Source organism: Amia ocellicauda, chromosome 23, assembly GCF_036373705.1.
Source record: "Amia ocellicauda isolate fAmiCal2 chromosome 23, fAmiCal2.hap1, whole genome shotgun sequence".
NCBI classification, from domain to species: Eukaryota; Metazoa; Chordata; class Actinopteri; order Amiiformes; family Amiidae; genus Amia; species Amia ocellicauda.
In genome coordinates, this window is record NC_089872.1 from 2,963,090 (window position 1) to 2,990,242 (window position 27,153).

Sequence of the window (27,153 nt, forward strand, 5' to 3'; positions counted from 1 at the left end):
ACTCCAGAGGGGCCGTGTCTGAAATTGCGGAAAGAGGGGGAATCTCTACATATATGCTCTTATCTATACTCGTTTGAGTGTATGGAACTGTAAACAGATCCAGTTCTGATTTGACACATTCTTCCGATAGACTGTGGACAAAAGACATGTTTAAAAGATGTATCCTGAGGCTCTATTTGTCTTTCTTTGAGACTTTCTTTTTGCAGGTTTTTTCTTGTGCTGCTTCCTTCTCCGAGTGTTTCCACGATATGTTGGAGAATGAGTGATTCTTCATTTTTTGTTAGCCACGGATCTTCGTCGCCCTGGTGGACACATGCTGTTTCTTCTTTTACCCCCCCTCCTCGCCATTACCATGAGACCCGAACCCTCCTGATGCTCATGGCTAGCTGCCCGGTTCATAACATTGGTGAACACGTCACTAACAATGTTTTTAGCCGCTGATTTCAAGTGGGGTCTGGCTATAGCAAAACCTCTCTTAAGCAGGGGTAAGGCCATTCTAAAGAGACCACGAAAGAGCCCTCCTAGACCGGCACCATACATTGTGGGGGCTCCTACAAAACCGGGCAAGCCATTCCCGGCTTGCGTCTTGTAATAATCCACATAGGCGCTAGGATCTACATAACCCCTCGAGGTAGCCATTTTAATAATGTACACACTGTTTCAGGGGTCGAAAATGTAGTTTGACAATAACTTTACCGAAGCGGAAGGGTACATTGATATTCTGATCCGATTTTACTTCTATCGTGATGTTGTCAAAGTGGGTCTTTGAGACTGGTACGTAGTGTGGCTTATCATAAGTAATTGTGACCATGTCATTGCTTTTACCTTTAATAAGTACATTTCTCAAAAGGGGGACATAACTATCCCCGACCCTCTGGTGGGTTATGATATCCGTATACACATAAAGAGTGTAAAAGCCGCCCCTGATGTCAGCCGGGAAGGGTGCCACCACTTCTGAGAACCTGCTCTCTGTGTCAGAATAGAACCCTAATATACGCCCCAGTTGGCCGCTGGTTTGAATGCTAATACCTGGTTTTGACACCTTGTACACTCTGTTTTTAATAGGGTTGTAATATAGCTTGATGTTGGGGGTGCCTTCTGAGAACTGTTTATGCATCTCATCTAATATTTTATCCACATTGTCATAATAACCTCCTTGTATCGTGAATGTCCATTGACTCTTTTTAACATCATCAAAAATGGCGAAGGTGGCATCCTTATCTTGTAAAACAGCCCAAGTGTAAGGATACTGTATTTCCGCCAACCCCACTTCCCACGACCCCCTTAGATCTATAGATTTTCCAAATTGTACCGTGTAACTGGATATTTCATTTTTAGGATATATATCGAGAGAGGCGTTACTGGGTAGAGTCACGTAGAAGCCTCCTGATTCCATCTTGAGTATCGAAAGTAATGCCCCCAACACACCCGCGGGCATGATGTTATAAGGATTGAATATCGCAAACCTGTTGTTCCGGGACCCAACTATTGAACTTTTCAGGCCATCCAAGCCATTTCACCAACACATATTTTTTCCGGTTCTGGGTTTTTTCAGCTAATATCTTTTCAACTCTGTATACACTGTCTTTACCCACAATACTTTTTTGTAACTCGGCTTCGTAAAACGTTCCTTCTATATCCTCCCCGTCATAGTCTTTTAACCGGTACACAGGGGGGTCTCTAGCCAACTGTTCGGTAACTGTAAAATATTCGTCAGAAAATGTTTGTTCATAACCTTTGGCAAAAGTACTCCTTAGCTTTGAAACGCGAACCACATCACCGATGTTGAACTTATAAGTAGTTTTTCCCTTCTTAATAAATGGTCCGTATAAATTTTTATAGACCTTAAAAGAATTACTTTGATCAACATCTATAGGCTTCATTTTAATACTGTTGTGATACCCTTGGTTGTAAGCATCGATAAAATCCTGAACTTTATCAAAATACTTGAACGTGTTGACCGCTGTAAAATATCTCCACATTTTGGTCTTTATGGTGCAGTTAAACCTCTCCACTACCGATGCCTTAAGCTCATTACCGGTGGTGAAATGATGTATTTTGTGTCTCTTCAGTAGATTCTGAAATTCTCTGTTGAGAAACTCTTTTCCTTTATCAGTCTGCAGTTTCTTAGGACATCGACCCTGGGACAATATATCCTCAAAGGCCCTTGTCACCGCCCGACCTGTTTTATTATGTAGAATGCGAACCCAGGCATATTTTGATAACACATCAATACATATCAACATAAATTTGTGACCATTGTTATGTTTTGATAAATTTGACATATCGACTAGATCCATTTGCCATTGTGAGTCTATGTCAGTTGCATATACGTAGTTTCTTTTAAAGTTAATCCTGAGAGGCTTATGTAAGGTATAGGCGTCTTGTTCCCGTAACCATTCTGAAACAACCACATCATTAAAGTTGATCCTCATCGATGGTTAAATCTGTAGAGAAAAGGCTCGCGTTGGCTACTTTTCTGTCAAGCACATGGTGTAATAGCACTCTCAGGTTAGCTGCAGAGTGTTGATGACAGAACCAGTTGCAGAAGCAGTCCAGAACATTCCCCATGTTCAAAGTCCCTTAGTTCAGGTCAGAGTCTGAATCAGTGGCGTAGATGTCGAATTCTTCGTCGCTGCCCCCAGCTTTAACTTCTTTACGGAAGAAATAAGCTTTTAGCTTGCCAGCGGTTTTTCTACTCGGCTCATCCAGGTCATTGAGCAGCTGACCAAGTTCCTCTATTATAAACGGCTCCTTTTTCAGCTCCAGCAAAATCTCATCTATGATTTTCTGGACTTGTCCCGCAGTGACATGTATGTGGGAGTAAGACAGCGCCTTGATTAGTGCCGGTTTCAGCCACGGTTTGTTCAGTCTTCTGTAAAACACGTTGAAATAGAACAGGAAATAGTAACGGTCTGGTTCAAACAAACATTCACTTGACACCCCCGACAGACTTCTTTCAGAGCTCGGTCGATGAGAGCACTCAGAATATACACCAGGGTGCTTTTAACCACTCTGCTTACTTGGTCACATACCCCGGGCATAAATCCTGCGTCTTCATCACGCCCCCGGGACAGTCCGATGCTCATTGGGTCGCCTGGTGGTTTGTGGGGTGTTTCTACATCCATTGGACTGACCCCCTCCTGAGACGCACAGACGGTAGACAGTTCAGCAAAATCAAGGCCCTCCATGAGCTCCAGAGGCTGGGGATCACCGAGACTCATTTGGAAATCCATCGCACCGCATGCTGTTTCGTCCTGAGGGACCGGGGTCTGAGGTCTTGGAGGGTAACCACAGTCAGAGGGTTCCGGAGTGTATACAAAATCTGGGGAATAGAACCAGGGGAGATCCCGGGTTTGAAGAGGCCTGTAGAGCCTGTTGACGTCCGCAGCTTTCGGGTAAGACATTCTCTTTAATTTTAAACCATGAATGAATTGTTGCGCCTTTTATCCTATCTCTTCACTACGTCACGACACACCGCCCTCTTAGAAGAGAGTAGCCCCTGAGCCGTCAGACCCCCCTCCAAAACCCCACACGTCGTCTGTTTTATCATCGTCGTCGTCCTTCAAGGGGGATATATAATCCATAATCCAGCATATTCTCCTTCTAACCGAATCCAGTTGCGAACATTTGGTCAAGATGTCAAAACCGTCATTTATACTTGTTATGACCTCTTTCAAGAACGGCCAGTCCACGGCGTCAAACATAATTTCAGTAACCTGTTTTTCTGGATCCTCCACACCCCCTTCAATAGGGTTTGTAATCAGGGTACTGCTAAACAAAACCTTACGATCTGTAGTTAGAGATAGACTCTTCACCACTCTACCGTAGTTCTGCAAGCTTTCCCATTCACACCTTTCAAAACCCTGAGTCGGAGACTCCGTTTCGCATTCTCTTGGACCCTCTTGCAAGCCTTCTAGAGTCTTATCCACAAGCCCCAGATCTCTCCAGGCCATCACCTTCAACCAGTCCTCATAAGAGTATTCAATTACCGTCTCAAAAGGTTCCAACGTACTCTCCTTCTCTCCCAAAGCAAAAAGCTCCACTCCAACATAGCTGGGGTCCCTTTTAAAGCGGTAACCCCGTCGAGCCCCCCAGAACAACACCCAGGAGCGTTCAATCTTCAAATTGGTGAGTACAGGAACCCTTGCCCGGGATTGTTTCTTGCGGGGTTTCATGTTGATGTCGCTGGACATGTTGAAGAAGCGGGATGTTTCAGATGCTGAGAATTAAAGAGGTATTGCCTAAAAGCAGCGCGGGTTCTTAAATAGAGAGGAGAGTTTCGGGGCGTTGCCTTCAGAGGGGTGGGGGTATTTATGGGTGGCCTTGTTGTTCAGGGTTTTATGGGTGTACACTTTCTGACAGATATGACGTAGGAATAATTAAGGAAATAACTCTACCTAAAATCACGCCCCCCAATTATGACGTAGGAATATTAATAAGCTTAGGGCATACGTCATAACAAAATAGGCCGCGCCCAAAAAACCCTACTATCTACTCTCCTGGAATTGCACCACCATTCTTGACTCGAGTGTTTAGAAATTGGCGTATGAAAGGATGGTCTGTTTTAGATAACGTTATGTTTGCAGCGGCACAAGTTAAGACCCAGTCACGGACAACATCCAAGCGCTCCCATTGTGCTGTTGTGGTTGTGTTGAAACACGTTGAAAGTGTACGCTGCATGTGCGATTGTCCCTGCGATGAAGCTTTTCTTTTTAAATTCTTCTGTCTTTGGTTAGGTGGATTGCATTGGTAGATTTTCTCTGATGGTCCAAAACAACGTTGCACGTATTACAAAACAGTTTTCCGCCATCTTCAAAAACCTGTCCAGGAAAATCTTTTTCTCTCTCTTTTGCTGTTTTATTTCCCGTGACTTTTGTTGTGGCATTTTCTGGCAAAAGCGATCAATACTGCCATTTTTAACGGTCTTAAGGGTTATTATGTGACAATGCTTGATCATACATTTCATGCGTAAAATTACACGGGCTCGTAATTGCATAATTCCCCGGGTTTCATCTCAATTAACACATTATTATCTGTGAAATACAATGTGTACAGAAAAGACAGGTTAGGTACTAAGATATACTTTAGGTTTAGATCTTAGACTGTTTATGATGGAAGCTAACTTTGAACAACTTATGGTCCATGTAGTTTATTTATATTAAACAAAAAACTTCAGTCTTATTCTCATATATATTAATAATTTTTGTAAGTTATATAAAAATATATGAATACGTTCTCACCCACCCAACATATGTTTAAGCTGAGATTACATTAACATACTTATCATACACTTCTATTTTTTGCTATTTATGTTTATGAATGTCACGGGTGAAAGGCACTGGCCACACTACAGGTTATAGTTCAATAGCTGAAACCATAAGTGATTTTACAGTGCCATTTCTGATCCGGATCAAATGTAGGATCAGGATCAGTGGTGCTGCGTGTACACTGCCATTTGATCAGTTCATGCGCACTAGCACACAAGTCCAAACTTAAGTATATGCATATATTAAATCAGTCCTTTAGAACACATTTTATCTCGTCACGAGTTATTCTAACAAGTAAAACCAATGCACTTGCATATTGTTCAACCAAAGCATTTAACATCTAGATAAATAATTTTCGCAAACATAAAATAAGTTACTTTTAGCAGGCAAAGCATTTTAAATTAAAATACAATTATATATTTTTTTGTGAAAAAACTGGGAAATTGGACACAAATGGAATTTGGGCTTCAAGGAAAAAAAAGACGTTGTGGCAACATAGTGGTTTTGTTGCTGCAATGTTGTACTGCAACATAGTGACAACGTAAAAACGAAGTTCCCAGATACGTTGCTTCAGTGTTTTCACAACAAAAAATTGTTGTAGCAACACATAGCATTATAACGTTGTGGCAATGTCAAAATTAAGTTCCCAAATACATTTCTACAATGTTGTGTTCTCAAATCTATTTAAAAAAATGCATTATGCATACAACCATCCTTTGATTTTCTAGGCTCAAAGAGTGTAATTTAAAAGTGCACTTGTGGAGGAGGAGAAGTAAAGCGAATATAAAGTAAATGTGTGACTGTACATTTTGTGTGTTAAGACTGTATGTGGTAGGTTTAGAGACCAGAGACCACATGCAGAGACCCCTGGAGTGGGAGGTCATTTTGTGTTAGTACCTGCGCAGCAGAGAAGCCCAGTAAGGGGAACTCCAGTGTACAAAAGTGAACAACAGATCTGAGGGGGATTGATGCCAAGGGAACTGAACGGCATGACAAGACCTACTGAGCCCTATAGCCCTATTCACATTGAAATACTGACAAATTGCCAGCAACGTTTGCCTGCTTTTTTCCTGTAGCCCCCCATTCACACTGGGTTTGAATACCGGAAAATTGCCAGCAAGGATCCATTCACACAGAAAACAGAGATTGCCAGCAAGAGTGCTGTAGCCATGGGAACGAGATGCTACAGAAACCTGTGGATCTGGAGAGGAGACCCAGACCGACAGTCTGGACGTGTTTGTACAAGTGCGATCATTTCCCCGTTTAAATATATGACAGTAGCAGTAAAATACTCCGAGATGGATATTTAGGAGATGTCACACTACAGTGTTATTGTATATTTTTATATAGGCAAAACAATCACCATTCGGCAGCGCAATGCTGATTATAATATTCACAAATATAGTAGCCTGTTGTTGTGTTATGTATAACAGCATACAGTGTGTTTAAATAGACAGTTGGATGCGGTCACTATTCATACGATTACGAAAAATAATTATTTGGTTGTATCAGAAGTAGTCAAATGGGTTAGACTACATGTAGTAACTTTATTGCCATCATTATTTATTGGCAGACATCCTTATCCAGGGTGACTTACAAATAAGAGCAATACAAAGTGCAAAACTACAGTACAATGTGGAACTGGCAGTGAGAGGCAACCACCAGTAACCATGACTATGCCACTCCCCATTTACTTTAAAGTGAGAGGGGAGGGACTCACTAAACCCCTCTCTCACTCTCCCCATGCAGGTCTGACAGACAACCCCAGATACACACAGCACAGGCACCAGTTCACAGTTGAAAATCAGTTTATTATACACAGTCCATAAACACAGAGGGATGGGGCACGAAGTCCACGCCCACCACATAGCTACAGGTTTTAAACACACACCCCCGTTAAAACTGCCTTTAATGTATGGGCGAAATACTGTACACAATTAAAAAGGGGAAAAAGGAAAACTATAGGTCCACCCAACCTCTAATCAAACTACTAAAAGCTAATTAAAACCCATTAAAACACTAAACTTATCCTATCCCTACATATAAAAACAGGGGTCTATATACCAAGTCCAAGGAAAGAACAAAGCAGGTACTGTCCGGTCTCCCGCAGCGCCAGCAGCGCTGCTCCGCAGGACCCTCCCTTCTCCACCAACCCTGCAAAATGGGACAGAACAGCGGCAGTCTCCAAAAAAAAAAAGTATTTCCCTTGTAGGTGAACAGGACAATGCTCCGCCCCGGCAGTCAACAGAAGCCAAAACGGTGCGTTCTGAATAAGTTAGAAATCAGTCCGAATACTCAACTTGTAGCTCCCTCCAGTAGTCAACACGAAGCACGAGGTCTTGGTTAAAAAACGGGGTTTTATTTCAACAACATATCATGTCAACCCGTGAGAACTCGTAGGCTGCTTCCTACTTAGGATAGGCTAAATCTCAAAAGCCTTCTTCCTTGTCTTCTTTACTCGGATAATATACATTTAGATATCTTTATATTCTTAATATTTACTTAGCTCGGAGAGCTCTTGCGATGCTATGTTTTAGCTCTACACTTCAGATGTTGTGCCCCCTTTAATTACGTGCGGAACACAAGGATGGCGCTAATTAGTTCCGCCTCTACGATATCCTATTAATTTTAGGTAGGAACCAAAAAAATAGTCACAAACTTAACTAAAGCTGAGAGGCAGTTACACTCCCACCAAATCACAAGTGATTTCTCAGAACAGCTTGGAGACACACATACTGCATATAAACTGCACATAATATTAATTTCAAAGTACTAACTATTTACTTATTATCTTAACTTAAGAACTAGTTGAAAGAGTGACTAGAGGATGCTGGAGTCTTCAGTCTGCTTCCAACAATGTAACTGTCTTATGGATGGGCCTCTCCAAATGAACAGGTTTAGAGATGCGTTTTCCTCTTCCATCCAGAGTTGAATCGCCGATAAGCAACTTGAGCCTTCTCACTCTTCCGTCCTTTCCTGGGTACACTTCAATAACCTTTGCTAACTTCCACTGGTTTCGTGGTGTAGCATCATCTTGCAAAATGACAATATCATTGACCTTAGCGTTTCTGCGGTCTTTGGTCCACTTCTGTCTCTGTTGGAGATTGAGGAGGTATTCCTTTTTCCACCGTGTCCAAAAGTTGTTGGCTAAGAGTTGAACTCTGCGCCATCTTTTACGGAGGTACAGATCTTCCCTGATGAACTTTCCAGGAGGTGGAGAGATGATCGTGGATTTCATGGTCAGGATGTGATTTGGTGTCAAGGGCTCTGGACAGGATGGATCGTTCAGATGATCAGTGGTCAGAGGTCTGCTATTTACAACCGCCATAACTTCATATAGGAACGTTCGTAGTGAGGAGCAGTCAAGTTGTCTGGCTGACTGTTCTAGAATGGACGTCAAGACACTTCTGATAGTGCGAATTTGTCTTTCCCAGACGCCACCCATATGACTTGAAGCTGGGGTGTTCATGATGAACTCACATCTCAGTTCTTTGAGTTCCTCTTGATCCATCTCCTTTAATGAACTCACGCCTGGCACCAACAAAGTTTGTCCCTTGATCACACCTTATTTGCCGTACTATTCCACGAATAGCGATGCATGAACGCAGAGCGTTAATGAAGGCATCTGTGGTCAAGTCGTCGAGCATTTCAATATGCACTGCTCTGGAACACATGCAGGTAAGTAAGAGTCCATAACGCTTTAACTCTTTTCTTCCTTCCTTGATGTGGAATGGCCCGAAGCAGTCCATCCCGCAGTAAGTAAATGGAGGGGTTGTTTCCATTCGATCTTCCGGGAGATTTGCCATCCTTTGTTGTTCTGTGCATCTTCTGAACTTCCTGCACGTTGTGCATTTGTAAATATGGGATGACACTGCCCTGCTGCATCCCAGGATCCATATACCATTGGATCGGATCTCATTTATGGTCATTCCCCGTCCCTGATGGTGCACTCTCTCGTGATAGTGCTTGACGAGTAATGCCGACACGTGACTGTCTCTAGGGAGAACAGCTGGATGCTTCACATGTGGATGAAGAGCAGCATGAGTTAAGCGGCCTCCGACTCTGAGGATACCTTGGTCATCCAGGAATGGACCCAACTTGTGTAACTTGTTGGCCTTGTCTTTGATTTGTGAGTTCTTATGACACTGGATGCCCTGTATTTCTTGAGAGAGGGTTGCTTGTTGGACCATCTTGATTATGCTGAGCTCTGCATCTCTCCTTTCCTCTAAACTGGTGCTTTCCCAGGACCTTGGCCTGAGGCCTTTCGCTTCCCTTGCACGCCGCTTTAGTCTGGCTATAGCTTTCACCATTCTTGACCAGTCAGAGAACTTTCGTAGACAATCTAACAGTGACCTTATTTCCTTTGCCAGGGTGTCATGAGCCTGGGCCTTCTTGATCTCTGGATCACTACTTGCAATCTCTCCCACCTTGACTACTTCGCTGGTCAGCTCTTTCTGCCAAAGAAAGCTTGGACCCGTGAACCAGTTGGAAGCTACAAGTTGTTTTGCTGCAAGACCTCTTGAGGCATGATCTGCTGGATTCTCTTCGGAAGCCACATACCTCCATTGCGCAGACTCCGTACTTTGCTTGATGCGTTCCACACGGTTTGCCACGAACACATGAAATCTCCTGGCCTCGTTACTGATGTATCCGAGGACAACCTTTGAATCGGTCCAGAAGAATTCTTGTAGGCAATCTATCTCCAGTTCCCTTTTGAGCATGTCACTGGTGCGGACGGCTACGACTGCTGCTGACAGCTCAAGTCTTGGTATGGTGGTAACCTTAGCAGGCGCTACTCTTGACTTCCCCATTACCAAAGAGCAGTGGACTTCACCTGATGCACTGACTGCTCTGAGGTACGAACACTCGGCATAACCTGACACGCTGGCATCAGAGAAATGATGGAGCTCGTAGCTGTGAACCTTAAAGTTTAATGGAATGTAGCATCTCTGAATCTTTACACCAGCCAGGTTTTGCAGGTCTTGGAGCCAAAACTCCCACAGGGGTCGAAGATCATCAGGTAAGATGTCATCCCAACTGAGCTTGTTATGACACATCTGCTGCAGAATCTGTTTTCCCACCATGATGAACGGTGCCACAAATCCGAGTGGATCGTATACTGAAGCGACAGTGGATAAAACTCCTCTTCGGGTAAGTGGATTTTCTTTCACAATCACTCTGAACTGGAACTCGTCAGAAGCCACGCACCACTGTATGCCAAGTGCTCTTTCCACGTGTAGCTCTCCCAGGGCCATGTCCAGGTCTTGGGCGGCTTTTGCACATTCTTCTTTGGGGATTGAGGCTAGGACTTTCTTGCTGTTGGAAATGAACTTGTGCAGCCTGAGTTTGCCTTTGTTGCAGAGCTCTCTTGCCTCCTTCACTAACTGAATAGCTTGGCTTTCAGACGCTAAGCTTGACAAGCCGTCATCAACGTAAAAGTTCTTCTGAATGAACTTGATGGTGGCTTCACTGAAGTGTCCGTGTCCTTCGGCTGCGAGGTGCTTGAGTCCATAGTTAGCGCAGCCAGGTGATGAAGCAGCGCCAAACAAGTGGACCTTCATCCGGTAGATGGATGGTTTGGCTTCAAGATTTCCATTCTCCCACCACAGGAATCTTAGGTAATCTTGGTCTTCTGCTTTAACGTGGAACTGGTGGAACATGCGTTCAATGTCACACATGATTGCCACTGGACCTTTCCGGAAACGACACAGAACTCCCACCAAGGTGTTTGTCAGCTCTGGACCGGTCAGGAGATGGTCGTTTAAGGATGTCTCTTGAAATCTCGCCGAACAATCGAAGACAACACGTATCTTCCCAGGCTTTTGGGGATGATACACCCCATGGTGTGGGATGTACCATGCTGGAGCTTTATTGAGGTCTTCTTCTGGGACCCTTTCTGCATCTCCACGTGTTATGATCTCATCCATGAAGGTCTTGTAGTCTTTGTATTACTGTTTGTTTCTTTTCAGCTTCCGTTCTAGGCATCTGAGATGGTGGATGGCGCACACCATGTTATCTGGTAAGTTGGGTCTTTCATTCTTGAATGGCAGTGGCATCTCATAATGACCATTGTCCTTGAGCCTGATGCCTCTTTCCATCTTTGACAGGAATCGGATATCCTCTTGAGAGATGTGACTGTCCTCCAAAGACCTTTCGACAAAGTCCGATTCCAGCACCTTGATGACATCTGCAGGTGAGACTACCTCTTTGACTTGAGTTCTACAGACATAGTGAACTTCGCTTGTGAGGTTTGAAGAGGACTGAAGACCAGGCATCACTTGCCTCACGATGACCTGGTGACTTATTCCAATTTCATCTCCATAGTCAAGACATGGGTTGCCATAGCCAACTACGCTCCAGCCCAGGTCTGTTCTCTGAGCAAAGGGCTGATTTTCTTTACCAGGCACCACTTGCCTTGGGACAAGAGCTTGAGGACAGTTGTAGCCGATTAGCAGGCCCACGTCGCAGCTTTGTTGAGGAGCAATCTCGTCTGCGATGTGTTCCAGATGAGGCCATGCCTTTGCAGTCTCTGGTGTGGGAATATGATCTCTGTTTGCAGGGATGAATTCTCTTGAGTAGGTCACTGGCAGAGGAATTATCTTGTCTGAGTAGAATCCACTCACTTGTAGTCCAGTCAGTTTCCGACAGGACACAACTGTGTTTCTTGAAGCCATTGTGGAGAGCTTTAGCTGAACTGGTTCCTTCTTTGTGTGAAGAGTCTTTGCCGTTTCTTCCAGGATGAATGTCGTGTCGCTCTGTGTATCGAGGAGTGCATACACAAGAACTTCACGATCTGGCTCACTTGTGACTGACAACCACACTGGAATGACTGTGGATGTTGACTCACGTGATGATCTTGCTGCCCTATCTTGTGGCCACTCTATTTTCCTTTCCCTTGACTTGCCACTGTTCCCTGCTCCACTAAGCCGTGTTGACATCCTTTCTTCTTTGGTGAGATTATCATGGAGGCAAGCTGGATGTCTTTTTTCACACATATCGCAGATCTCTCTGTTTTCACAGTCCTTCGAGCGATGGCCAAACTTCAGACAGCCGAAACACAATTTCTTCTCTTGAACAAACTTGACTCGCTCTGAAATAGTCTCATCCATAAATTTGCGACACTTGTGTAGACTGTGACCTGCCTTCTCACAGAAGACACAGCTTGTGGTAACAGCTTTCTCGTCTGAGTTGGTTGCCAATACCTTTGCTCCATGACCTCTTGTCTTTGAAACCTTGATCTTCTCATTTTCACTTGGTTTTAGAGCGTGGAGGGACGTTATTGGGTTACAGGCGATTTTGGCTTCACGTGTGAGAAACTTGACGAACTGGCTAAAGCTTGGGAACGTGTGACTTTGTTCTTCCACTTCTATCACCTTCCTATTCCATCTTGAGGTCAGCCAGTCTGGAAGTTTAGAGAGTATTTTCTGATTTTCGTTGCAGTCGTTGAGTACTTCAAGACCTCTGATCTGAGACATGGCCGCCTCACAGCTGCGAAGGAAGTCAGCGAGTTCTTGAAGTTCCACACTCCCCTTAGAGTTTATTTTGGGCCACGTATCAAGCTTATCTCTGAAGGCCTTGGCGATAAGGAATGGATTGCCGTATCTCTCTTCTAGGATGGTCCACGCTGCACAATAAGCTGACTCTGTGCCTAGCAAGAAGTAGCTTTCAATGGCCTTTTTGGCTGGTCCACCCACATACTTTCGCAGATAGTATATTTTCTCTTCAGCTGGTATGTTTTTCCTGTCAATAAGTGTCTGAAAGGAGACTTTCCAGTCATTAAATCTGAGTGGGTCGCCGTTGAATGTTGTTGGTTCAGGTACGGGAAGACGACTCGCACTGATGGACTCTGCGAATGCTCTAACAAGAGCTGCAGTATTGTCTTCTTGTTTTGGTTGTGTCAGAGAGTGAGGTGGGGAGCAATGCTGCAATAGGCTACTTTCATGCTTGACTTCCTCATTCTCCTTCGGAGGGACACATTGATGGAGCAGCCCAAATATTTCTTCATCTGAGCATTCACTTTGTTCATATACTTGCTGTCTCGCCTTAGCAGCCTCTAGCTTCTTGATTGTCTCCAATCTTTCTAGTTCTCTGCGCTTGGCTTCCAGCACCCTTTGTCTTTCTGCATTTTCAGCCTCTTGATTAGCTCGTAAATTGGCTGCTTCAGTTTCGAGTCTTTCAAGTTCTTTGATATGACGTTCTTGCTCTAGCAGTACTTTTAAAGTGGCTTCATTGGCAGCAACTTCAGCAGCAGCATCTCGTCTTGCAGAAGACTGGCTTGAACGGGATGTTATTCTTGAGTTAGTTTGAGAATGAGCAGACGACTTGGTGCGGTGAGAGTTGACGCTTACTTTGTCTGAGGCTGCAGCTTCAATTACAGACTCTATTGATTTCACTCTTTGTTCTTCACCCCCTCTTGTGTCTAGAAGAGCCTTTGCAGTCTGGATGATTGTTCTTGTTACTGCTTCGCAGGTGTCTGCTCTGCGACGTGTGTCTTGGTCGGGAATGTCAATGTGCCTTAAATCTTCATAAACAACGTTCAGATTATCTGAGGCATTGCTTATCTTAGTAATGTGGTCACGCAGCAGGTTGTTTGAGCATTGTCCACTCAGCGCTTGTTTGGCATCCTTAGCGATAGCTTTCCACTTCTCGTAGCTCACACTGAAACGGTGTGCAAATCTTCTTACTTGCTGATCGTGCAGTTCTTGGCCCTTTTCCGTAAACCTGCGGACCCTTTGGCTTCTATGTGGCTCTTGTGAGGAAGTGTGGTTATCTCCTGTGCCTTCAGCAGCTTGTGGTTGCATGTCTGCGCAGTGCTGCTGCGCGTCTTCACCTGCACCCTCTTTGTCACTCTCAAAGAAAAGCTCAAACTCTGACATTTTGCTTTAGTTTGGTTTAAATCTAAACTTGTTTTTTAGTTGAGTAAATTACCTTGTTCACAATAATCTAAGTTATGTTTAACTTAGCTTAAGCTCAATTGAGTAGTTGTTTTTAATCTCTGATATGTGAATAGTCAGCCTTTAATTACTTGCAGCTACTGACACTACTTTGGAGAAAAATTACTCTCTGCAGCTAAATTAACTTGCTTTTTCCAAAATAAAAACTGTACTAACTGTACTCAAAGACTAGTAACACTCACTTTGTGATCTATGGAGCTATGGTCTTCTTGCCTGATAACTTGTTATAGTTATATATGGCCTTATTTAAATCTTAAATTACCACAAATGAAATTAAACAAACCAAAAATATTAACTCTTAGTTAAACTTGTACATATACCACATTAAGTAATAACCATTCACTTTTAAGTCTAAATATGACCAATTCTGCCTTACTCTCGGTACTAATAGTTCTTAATATTCACATCCTACTCATCAGTAGACACAATATCAACACAGTAGCAATATCAATCCACTTCAATTTGAGAAAAGGTAAGTAAACAAAACATTAACTAATGGGAAATGCAAAGAAATGTCTCATTCTCTTGCCCAGAACGCTTAATGTCTCTGAATTACAGCTTAATTTGCGTTATGAAACCTGATTCTTCCGTGGGCACTGCCATGTGCAGATGTCTCGGCCCGACCACGATTCGCGCTTTCCGATGCCGTCTGTGAAGGCGCGCGCTGCGATGGAGATGTCTCAGCCCGACCACGATTCGCGCTCTCCTATGCCGTCTTCCTCGCCTCCTCATGCGGAGCAGTCGAGTTCTCACTGTAGCTCCCTCCAGTAGTCAACACGAAGCACGAGGTCTTGGTTAAAAAACGGGGTTTTATTTCAACAACATATCATGTCAACCCGTGAGAACTCGTAGGCTGCTTCCTACTTAGGATAGGCTAAATCTCAAAAGCCTTCTTCCTTGTCTTCTTTACTCGGATAATATACATTTAGATATCTTTATATTCTTAATATTTACTTAGCTCGGAGAGCTCTTGCGATGCTATGTTTTAGCTCTACACTTCAGATGTTGTGCCCCCTTTAATTACGTGCGGAACACAAGGATGGCGCTAATTAGTTCCGCCTCTACGATATCCTATTAATTTTAGGTAGGAACCAAAAAAATAGTCACAAACTTAACTAAAGCTGAGAGGCAGTTACACAACTCATATGCACTGCTTCCATATCAGTCCGATTCTATGTGTCGCTTCAGTCTCTCCGCTGATTCTCCGTGTTCAGGCTTTGCTGCCAGGTCCTATCCTCCTGCTTGCTCTGTTCCTGCTCTCCTCAAGGCCGATTTATACTTCTGTGTAGATACGCTTATTCGTCTCTGTGTCTAAGACAATGAATAATGATAATAATTAATATATGATGTGTACAGAATCGTGTGTTGCACCAATCAACATGATTATAAATCTTTCACAATTACTAATTTGATTACAAAGTCCATATTGTCGGCTATATTTATTATATTATTCAGTGGGCTATAGCCTATCACATAAACTGCGGGTCTGGCGGTTGGAGAAGAATGTATTCAACTCATTAATTTTGAGGAGTTTAACAGCAGAAACGCCATATAGGTATCTAATTCAAATATATAGTAACATATAAGAACGGATATGCAGGAGAAATTCACATACGCAGAGACGTGTGTATGTATGTTCTAGTGTTAAGTGTCTAGCCAACTATAGTAAGACAATAGCGATCTGCACATACAGGATGCAATTTCAATGTGTGTGTGCGTGTAGTTTCTGTAATAATAATAATAATAATAATAATAATAATAATAATAATAATAATAATAATAATAATAAAATAACGTCATTAACAGTATGTGTTAATTTACACCCATACAATCGTATGTGCAATCGTATGGTTTCGTTTTTTGTAGATTGCGATGTGTAAATGCGACACTGCCCCCTATGGACGCGTCAACCTTACGTGCAAGTATGTTGGCAGACAGCTGTGCGACCGTCTGCGTACGACGCCGGCGCATGTATGCAGAGACGCAGAAGTATAAACCAGCCTTCAGTCATCCCTTCACAATGCAGGCTGGCTACCTTAAAGCCAAGTTCATAGTTTGGAGCAGGGAGGTACGGAAGCCGAGGAGTGCAAAAGCAAATCAAACTCGTTAACAGGACGTTGCAGCAACCACAGAAGATAAAGGGGTAAACGTCAGCAGCATTCAGAAAAAGTCATATTGCTGCATCCAGGAGAGAGAGGGGGCAGTAACTTTGAAAAAACATCAGCAACCAGTGGAGAAAAAGGTAACATCTGAAAAATGCACCGACACATCCCAGAGAAAACAGCAGCAACATTTAGAAAACGCGTGGCAGAAATAGGGTCCTGTGGCGGAAATAGGATTCTGTGACGGAAATAGGATCCTGTGGCAGCAAAGGCATATTCCAAGACGCTCACCTAGTTTCCGATTTCTGCCATTCTGATACATTGCTCTCGGTGTTTGTGGATTGGCCACTCTTTGCTATGTTTAGGGTTACCATGGCTCCAAAAATCGGAGTTAAAAGTTATAAAATATAGCAGGCTCAATCCCAAATACACCTGTAAATGGCGTAAAAATGAAGAAAACATGCCCATAGCCATGTGTATACATGCAAATGTTGCTGTCTGAGATAATCATATATATCCTGAAATGGCAACACTTTAAAAGTGCAAGATAACTGGTCCATTAATTGGGGGGTTCAAGATAAAGTAAATTGCTGATGGATGTTTCATGGTTAATGGCAATGCAGAATAAACATGTCATAAACATGTCATGGATATGTATTATGTGTAAACTAAGGAGTTTATGAAGAGAATGGCAGTGGAACTTTAACAGCGATTTTCTCTTTTGTATAGTCCAAGTAGTGAGACACATCACATTAACAGCTAGCCTACCCAGTTGCAATCCAAATGATAATGATTAGTAGTTAGTTTGCCAGTTGTCAGCTAATTATTTTTTATAGTACTGTATGTATTATTTATTTTAGTTTTTTGATGTGCGCTGTGCAATATAGTATTTTCAGAACTGAGTATATTTGGTGTGGGTGTTTTTTTACCTACACTGATCTTTAGTTATTGTTGTTATGTGCACTCTTAACATTTGTATTTATTACTAAATTGATTTCTTCAAGAGTTTGATGTTTGGGGGAAGTTTGAAGTTTGGGGAGTTTGTTCCAGATTGTGAAGAAGTGTCTCCTGCTTTCCATCTTGAATGCCTTGAAGCCCAATTTCCATTTGTGTCCCTGGGTCCGTGTGACCCTGATGATCTGGAAAAGCTCCTCTGGTTTGATGTGGTTGATGCCTTTCATGATTTTGAAGACTTGAATCAAGTCCCCACATAATCTCCTCTGTTCCAGGGTGAAAAGGTTCAGTTCCCTCAGTCTCTCCGAATAGGACATTCCCTTCAGACCTGGAATAAGTCTGGTTGCTCTCCTCTGAACTGCCTCTAGAGCAGTGATATCTTTCTTGAAGTGTCGTGCCCAAAACTGTACACAGTATTCAAGATGAACTCTAACTAGTGCATTGTACAGTCTTAACATTACTTCCCTTGTTTTAAATTCTACACTTTTGACAATATACCCTAACATTCTGTTTGCCTTTTTTATTGCTTCCCCACATTGTTTGTATGGAGAAAATTAGGAGTCCATATAGACTCCTAAGTCTTTCTCATGCGTTACTTCATCTAGTTCTATTCCTCCCATAGTGTAATTATAGTGGATATGTTTGTTACCTGCATGTAATACCTTGCACTTGTCCACATTGAATATCATCTGCCAGGTGTCGGCCCACAACTGAATAATATGTAAGTCCCTTTGAATAACCTGTGCTGCCAAGATTATATCTGCTGAGCCACCTATTTTGGTATCATCTGCAAATTTGACAAGTTTGCTAACTATCCCAGAGTCCAGATCATTAATATAGATTAGAAAAAGAAAAGGCCCTTGTACTGATCCCTGTGGAACTCCACTAACAACCTCACTCCAGTTAGAAGCAACTGCTCTTATTGACACCCTCTGTTTCCTATACATCAACCAGTTCATAATCCATCTACTTACATTACCCTGAATGCCTACAGCTTCCAATTTGAGGATCAGTCTTTGGTGTGTAACCTTATCAAAAGCTTTTTGAAAATCTAAGTATATCATATCATATGCTTTCACAGTGATCTACAACTGTAGTTGCATGTTCAAAACACTCCAATAAATTAGTAAGACACGATCTGCCTCGTCTAAACCTGTATTGACTATCTCCAAGAATATGGTTTTCATTAAGATGCTCCTCTATTTTCTGTCTAATAATTTTTTCCAACATTTTACAGGTGATGCAGGTGAGACTGATTGGTCTGTAATTTCCTGGCTCAGTTTTGTCCCCTTTCTTGTGGATTGGTATGACATTTGTCGTCTTCCAGTCAGTTGGCACATCCCCTGTTCTAAATGTCATTTGTAATAGATTAGTGTTAGTGTTAGTGGCCTATACAAAATTTCCCTCATTTCTTTAAGTACTGTTGGAAATATAACATCTGGCCCAGGTGATTTGTTTGATTTTAATTCTGCTAGTGCCTATAGTACCTCCTCCTCATCTATCCTGATCTCTCTTAGGTTTTGACTGGACTGATTGTTAACCTGTGGCATGTTATCCATTTTTTCTTTTGTAAAAACCTCTGTGAAATTCTCATTTAAAACATTTGCCACATTTTGTTCGTTTTCCAAGGTACTTCCATTTTTGCCCTTTATCTGTTTCACTTCCTCCTTTATTGACCTCTTGCTGTTGTAGTATTGAAAAAAAACTCTTTGCATTAGTTTTAGCTCCAAGAGCTATGTTTCTTTCTATTTCCCTCCTTGCTTTCTTGATCCCTTAATTAAGATCCCTTTGCAGTTCAACAGTTCAAGACTGGTCTGAAACTGGGAAAACAACAAGATGGCTGCTTCTCACCTGTACTCTCTTGTGTCTGTCTGTGGCAACTTATAAATACTTGTGTTTTGGGGTTTTTGGGTAAGATCTGACTGCCCGTGGGTTTGAAGGGAGAGAGTGACATTGCAACATGGTCCAGAAGAAGAGTTGAACAGTTGCTCACTGCATTTATTTTACTTGGACCATTGTTTTCTAGTATTTTATTTGTATTTAATATCTAGTGCAAAATGCATTTGTGATACAAATATAATTGATGTTGTGATGGACAAATGCAAATTCTGAGCTTGGGGTTAAAGTGTATAAATGAACAAAAATAAAGCATTTGTTTGTCTGGGTTGGGTGTTGTCAGATCTTGTTCGGTTAGTGGTGGAGTTGACATTCCCCTTTCCTCAAATAATCCTATAGGGTTGGCATAGTCGGGTACACAGGAGTTAGTCTCATGTGCCACCCGTGACACCGGCATGTGAAACTACAACGTATATGCATTGTTATTCTTTATTTAGAAAGCTTGCTATTTGGAGTTTTGGGAGAGGGGTCTGAACCTAGTCCTGCTCACAGCATCAGACACTACTTTCCCAGTATTTCTTGCTTCACATCTCTACATCCTGCCCAGCAACTACCTCTGCAGCAAACTCCCTGGCTACTCAATCGGGGAGTTCCAATGCCTCATCCACATGGCCAGGCCATTGTTTCCTCAGCCAAGTAAGTTCAAGCCAAATCTAAATACATTACACTCCATTCATCAAAGTCTTCTTAGGGTTCGGCAAAAGCTTTGGAATAAAATTTTAATACACAAAAGCTAGTACTGAGCAAAATGAGACAAACTGATTTTTCTTTATATTTTACGTGCTGTTATCTATCTGTACAATGTTTTAAAATTAATTTCTAGCCCCTGCACACATACTTACAGTATAACAATGTTTCCCCTGTATTTTTAGCAAATAATTAGTAGTGACAGCCTAGAATTGCGGGGGAGAAATAATTATTTAAAAAATAAATTCACATAGTTTAATGCAACCATTTCTTCATCTTGAGCATTTCCCCCCCTCTTTGACTAGCCTAACTATTTAGTTTATGTTGCCTTTTTGTTCTTTTTATGGTTTCCATTTGCCATGAAAAGTAATTGTTGATGTGGGTTTGAAAATAGTTTTGGATTAAAGTATTGGCATATTTAATATGGGACAATGTTCACTGATTTATTCATTTTTTATAAATATCCATTAAACTATATATATATATCTATATATAGCAATTGTCTATTTTTGTAGTTTATGGAACATCTTCTTAGCCATCCTGCTGAAGTAATTCTAGTGAGTACTAGTAAACATTTCAAATAAATAATATGAGCTTGAGTAATGATGATAATTATTATTTCTGCACATTTCTAGATTTTCTATGAATGGCAGACATACATACAGCATTGTTCATCAATCCATTTTCAATAACCACTTCATCCAGTACAGGGTAACACTGACCGGGCATAGGGCAGACACGAGTACAAGACACAGTTATTAGCAGTATATACATTCACCAGTAACAATATTTATTATTGTGTTTTTACAGTTGATTAAAGTGTTCACATACTTTGTTTTAATTAATGTTATCAATTATATATTATTATTATTATTATTATTATTATTATTATTATTACTATTTATTTCTTAGCAAGGCGCCCTTAGCCAGGGCGACTTACAAAATATAAGAGCAATACAAAGTGCAAAACTACAGTTCAGTACAAGGTATAAAACATTACAAATTCAAATTTAAAAAAATACAGTGCAATTCAAAGCATAATACATTTACACAAGTGAATACAATAAAGGAGGTCTTACATCCTGGATTGTAAAAGTGCAGACAAGATGTTAGGTCTCAGTCAAGGGCCATGGAAAAGGGAGGGAAATCAAAATAATACGAGTACTAGTATGAAACAACATTGTAAAGTGCTATCTTACAGGAGCGTAAAGGACTAATATTAATAAGTACTGTCTGAAAAGATGTGTTTTGAGTAAGTGTCGGAAGGAGGTCAAGGACTCTTCTGTTTTGACTTCAGTGGGAAGGTCATTCCACCACTTAGGGGCCAGGGATTAGAAGGAGGAAGGGGAGTGGAGAGGAGGCAGAGTTAGTCTGCACATTAAGGTCCTGGAGTGGCCTAGCCAGTCTCCAGACCTTAATCCCATAGAAAATCTGTGGAGGGAGCTGAAGGTTCGAGTTGCCAAATGTCAGCCTCGAAACCTTAATGACTTGGAGAGGATCTGCAAAGAGGAGTGGGACAAAATCCCTCCTGAGATGTGTGCAAACCTGGTGTCCAACTACAAGAAACGTCTGACCTCTGTGATTGCCAACAAGGGTTTTGCCATCAAGTACTAAGTCGAAGGGGTCAAATACTTATTTCCCTCATTAACATGCAAATCAATTTATAACTTTTTTGAAATGCATTTTTCTGGATTTTTTTGTTGTTATTCTGTCTCTCACTGTTAAAATACACCTACCATTAAAATTATAGACTGATAATTTCTTTGTCAGTGGGTAAGCGTACAAAATCAGCAGGGGATCAAATACTTTTTTCCCCCACTGTATGTTGCTCAGGAAGAATCTGCAGGTCTGTGGCAGCGTGGTGATGTGCTGGGTGTAGGAGAGCGCAGGATCGTAGACTCCTAGGTTTTTAGTGGAAGAAGAAGCAGTGTCACAGATTCCAAGGGGATTGAAATCAGCAGAAGGTGAGGAAGAGTGGGGAAAAAAGAGGATATCCGATTTGGAGAGGTTGAGCTTGAGGTGGTGTGAATGCATCCAGGTGGAGATAGCAGACAAACAGGAAGAGATGCGAAAAGGGGATGAGAGGGTCAGAAGAGGGAAAAGACAGGAAGATGTGGGCATCATCTGTGTAGAAATGGTAGGAGAGGGAGCCCAGGGAGTGTATGGGGCTCCAAATGTAAAACAGCGCACACTTTTTTTTTCAGTGTTTTTTCCACATTTATAAATATTTCATTTATTGAAATAAATACTGAAATAAATGCTAAATCTCCGTTTTTGAAAAATAAATATTTATCATTTGATTATATATGAAAAAACAAAACAGAAAAACAACTAAATCCTCAATCTCTGAGTCACAAAATAATTATATAGTTTTTAAATAAATATTTAGTCTAAATAGAAATGTAAATCCATCCATCCATTTTTGGAACTGCTTATCCATGTGGCTTGCAGGGGACACCAGAGCCAATCCTGGCAAGCATAGGGCGTAAGGCAGGAATACACTCAAGTTGGAATGGCAGTCCATTGCTGGGCACACATAGGACAATTTAGTTTGGCCAATCAACCTAACCTTAGTCTTTGGATGGTGGGAGGAAACCAAAGTACCCAGAGGAAACCCACGTGGACATGAGGAGAACATGCAAACTCCACACAGACAGACTGAGACTCAAACCCAGGACCCCTGGAACCATGAGGCAGCAGCACTAACCACCGCGCCACTGGGAAATATAAATGTTAAATATAAATGTTACATGTAAAAAAATATATAAATATAAATGTAAATGTTAAATCTAAATGTTAAATATAAATATAAATGCTAAATGTGGAGTTTGCAAAATAAATATATAGCTAACATGCAAATCCAGTCCCGCCCCTCTGGTTCTGGTCTGCCTCTCACACCAGTGGGCAGGGCTTCAGTTGAACTGCAAATAACTACATTGCATAAATGCTCATAATGCATTTGCATTAATCTTCTTATTTGTTTGCTAAGGTCACAGTTTATCGCCCATTATGAAATTCTTGTGATGAGATCTGATTTCCATAACATGAGAGTAGGAGTTAATACTTCATGCTGCCTTGACCTCAACTCTCACCAATGAATACTTTACTTACCTTTACAGTAACCTAATGTGATCCATCTCCATGTGAGTAGTCCATCTGTGTGTACAACCTCTTATGATTCCTTTCATCTGATGCTATAGATATCCGTCTGCCTTGTACCGATGGCAGAAGTGTAATGGTAGCTCTGGGGATCAGCTTATTTTGCCTCCCCAGTGAATCAGCAAATACTGCTGCTGTGATGCAGGCTCCGGGAATCAGTTGGACTCATGTGGGAGTCACACATCTTTATATTTATTATAATTCAAATTATCACTTTAGAATGCAAAGTAAACAAAGAGTACATAGTTTAGCTTACACAAATGAAGCACATATGTTTTATGTAGATTTTTGTTATTATGAAATACTATTTAAGAAAATTTACAAACTTTTAGTAGACCTTTAAGATGTGAAATAAATATTCGGTTGATTTAAGTATCAAGCTTTAACAGGTGTTTGGTAAGACTTTACTTGGAGGTGCTAGCCAAACTCAGTTTTCCATTAGAAAATTTTGGAAAGGAGAGCCAAGACACGGTGTGTTTCTCTTCCTGTAGAAGACAATTGCCAAACGTCTGAATGCAAGAAATACTATAGAGACTGTGTCCTTTCAATTACAGGAGAAATAGCACTTAAAATCATTACAGATGATTAAAAGAAGAAAGCAACTGAGTGTTTGGAGAAGCTTATGTATTTAAATTTGCAAGTTGACTTCTCAAGCTAAAGATACACACTCCCCTATTCTATAATCTATAACACACTGGCCTCCTGTTACACATTGCCAATTCAGCAAAGTATTCATAGTGTATTCCTTTAGAGTGCTGTCTCCCAGTCAGTCTATACATATGGATTACTTTCAAACTTCAAAATCTTGGCCTGCACTGTACTTAAATATTTTTTTTTTACATAACTACCTTTACACTAAACTCACAAATAGTCCTGATAAAACACCATGGATATGTACCTCTTTTACCATTTCCAGCCTTTTATTGATTAAGCAAGTTAAGAGTGTTTTCAAGCAAAAACTTTTTGGTGTTATTGTTGTTTGTTCTTTATTCATACACTAAGGTCAGATTTGAAAAAATATTTCTTATTCATTATTCTTATTAATTTTGAGTATGAAAATGCATCAATTTTACCAGATTGACAAAAAGTGCTTCCATTTTTTAGATTTGATGGAGACTGACGGAATCCATTTCTCTAGGGTCAAATTATTTTAGTACATTTCAATTCTCTTCAGGGCCAGGCAGATGGAAATGAAGCATTGATCATGTCATAGAAACCTGGCAGGGCTTGCTTGAGCCTTTTAATCTCAGTCTGTCTCCAATGTGCATTTAAAGGACCAGCTCAGCAGGTGGTCTGTGCAAATTTTAGCCACAGACCACTGCTTTAACACATGGGAAAAAAACGAAATACCATACTATACTGTAGCTTGACATAATCATAATTTTACTATTGAAGAATTTTACTACAAAATACAGTATTAGTAACGTGATGAAAGATACATACAGTTTTAAAAACTATGATCAAACAGCTGTCTAAAAACAGGTTATATTGTCTACTGAAATTGCTGGTTTAATGTTACTTACTGTGAGACTGTAGGTATATATATATATATATATATATATATATATATATATATATATATATATATATACCTACATATATACACACACATATACACATATTTCAAGTCAAAAACATTTCCCAATAAGGGAGTATGTTTATGGGATAATACTCCAAGGAAGCACTTGAAGTTTTCTAACAAAGCTGCTGATAGGTGCCCATGTGCTGTGATGAAATTGGCCTTAACCCAGCAACACTCAAGTTCACTGCACTTTCTCTTTTGCATTTTCATTGTGGAGGAGAAGTCTTCAGTAGAAGTAGGGACTATTCAACTGCTTTAACCTTTGTGATCCACTGAACTATCATCCTTACAACCCACCCCCTCCTTTGTCTTTCACATGAAAGCTGGCAGTTGCCGCTTTTAGGGTGTGTTCATTTTTGTTATACTCTATTTTCTCAGAGACCCTGGTTTCTACAAATACAGTATGTTGAGAAGCATCTGAATGGTGGTGAGTAGTTCTCCAGAGCTCTGGACTCTCTGTTTTCCTCCCCTTCTTTTCAAAATGTGTCAACAACATGGTCACGATGTTGCCTTGCTTTACATGATCTGTCCTGCATCCACTCTCCAGGCTCCCACCTCTGTCATCCATGGAGAGAACCAGGGGTGCTCTATGTCTCTGCAGTGCCAATCTGTTTCATTACCATGTGCGCTCTGCCGGCCTTCACAGACTTTTTCCTCCAGGTGATACGGGCCTGGCAAGCTTCCCAGTGGTGGACTCTGTCATTGTGGTGATGGTGACCACCCTGCCCTTTTCGGCCATACCACATGATTTCCAGCAGGACTAGAGATCATCTTGCAGAAATCCTTTGCAGTGGAGGCCCAGGCTGCCAGTATTCCCAGCACCTTTTGCCTCCTGGTGGTGTATATGGTGGAGCTTGCAGAAGACTTGCCTGACTACCTGGAGGGGGGTTATTATTATTATTATCCAGAAATTGAGTGTAACATATAGACAAATACATTTAATGTAAAATGTAATTTGTACCTAGGTATTTTTTTCATTGTGTGCTTTTGTTCTGTTTGGGTACCTACTGAAGTAAATGTTTTTATTTGCCATACGATGCAGGCTCTTAGCATTTAGGAGTGTGGAGCCAGCAACATTAAACAACAATAGTGGCTTCCAGTGGTAAAACGAACTTCCAGAAGTGTCAATATTTATTTTAAATAAAAGTCCCATTAGTTTCCCTCAGTTCCTATAATGAATAATCACACTTTAATAATAATAATAATAATAATAATAATAATAATAATAATGTTTATCTTAGTTTCCCTGGGTTCCTGATGTTGTTTTGATGATTATAAAACTAAAATAATAATAATTAATATTATTAATTCATATAAACAATACCTATGTAAATAAATAATGAACGTATATATTAATAATTACAATAATAATAATAATAATAATAATATGTATTATTATTATTATTATTATTATTATTGTCATTATGAAAATATTTTAGTTTTATGATATCCAATTATTTTAAATAAAAGTAATGTGAATAATTTGTGAAAAACAGTATCATCCCGCAAAATCACAAAATTAGCCATGCGTAAAATGGCTTGATATCCCTAATCACAGATTCCAGGCATACAATTAAAACAAATAATAATAATAAAATGTGTCACGTGTTGTTGTTTTTTAACCCTCATCACCCCACACATAGAAGTAGTGGTTCAAAACTATCTATCTTGAGTTTCATTTTGGGTTAGTATATGTATATAGGCATTACAACTTAACAAGGATTCACTCATGGAGCTGTGTAACAATTCACATTATATATACCATGTTTAATTTAAGTTGTTTTGAGAATGTTTTCTGTTGTATATGTTATTGACATTACAAGGTTACTACTATACATATCTAATTTTTCTGTTAAGTTTTTTTTTTACAAGTTTATACATTATTCTTATGATTCACAGGTAAAATGGAGGCTGTGTATCAATCACAATTGGTGTTATTTAAATTGAAGTTGTTTTGAATTCTCTAACAGCTGTGGTTGGGCATATAAAGCCCTTTTCATTGATGCCGGCATGGTGGTGCATATGTGTGGTACATAATTGTTTTCCACAAATTATTCCCATGATTCACAGGTAAAACAGAGGCTGTGAAATAATTTACAATGGGTCTTCTTTAAATTAAAGTTGTTTAATTTAGATGGATGCTTACCGACATTAATACATACATAAAAAGGTAGGTAATTCCATACATTCACTGTAACAACAATTAACCATTCTCTGTGTGTGCAACTAAAAGTGAAACGTGTGCAAAGAGGTTTTAATATATATATATATATATATATATATATATATATATATATATATATATATATATATATGGTTATGCATTCTCCTGCCATTACTGATTAATTGGAAGACTGCCCTCCACCCATGTCTTACAAACAATTTTCAATATACAGATATCTACACATTATCCCTGTACTGACAGGGTTTCCTGTAATTGGCAAGAACAATGAATTTGACATTTATTAAGACATCTAATTGTGTAATTCCAAGAAAACTTTATGACCTTCAACCTATTGAAAACAAGCAGTGCAAACCGATGAAGATAT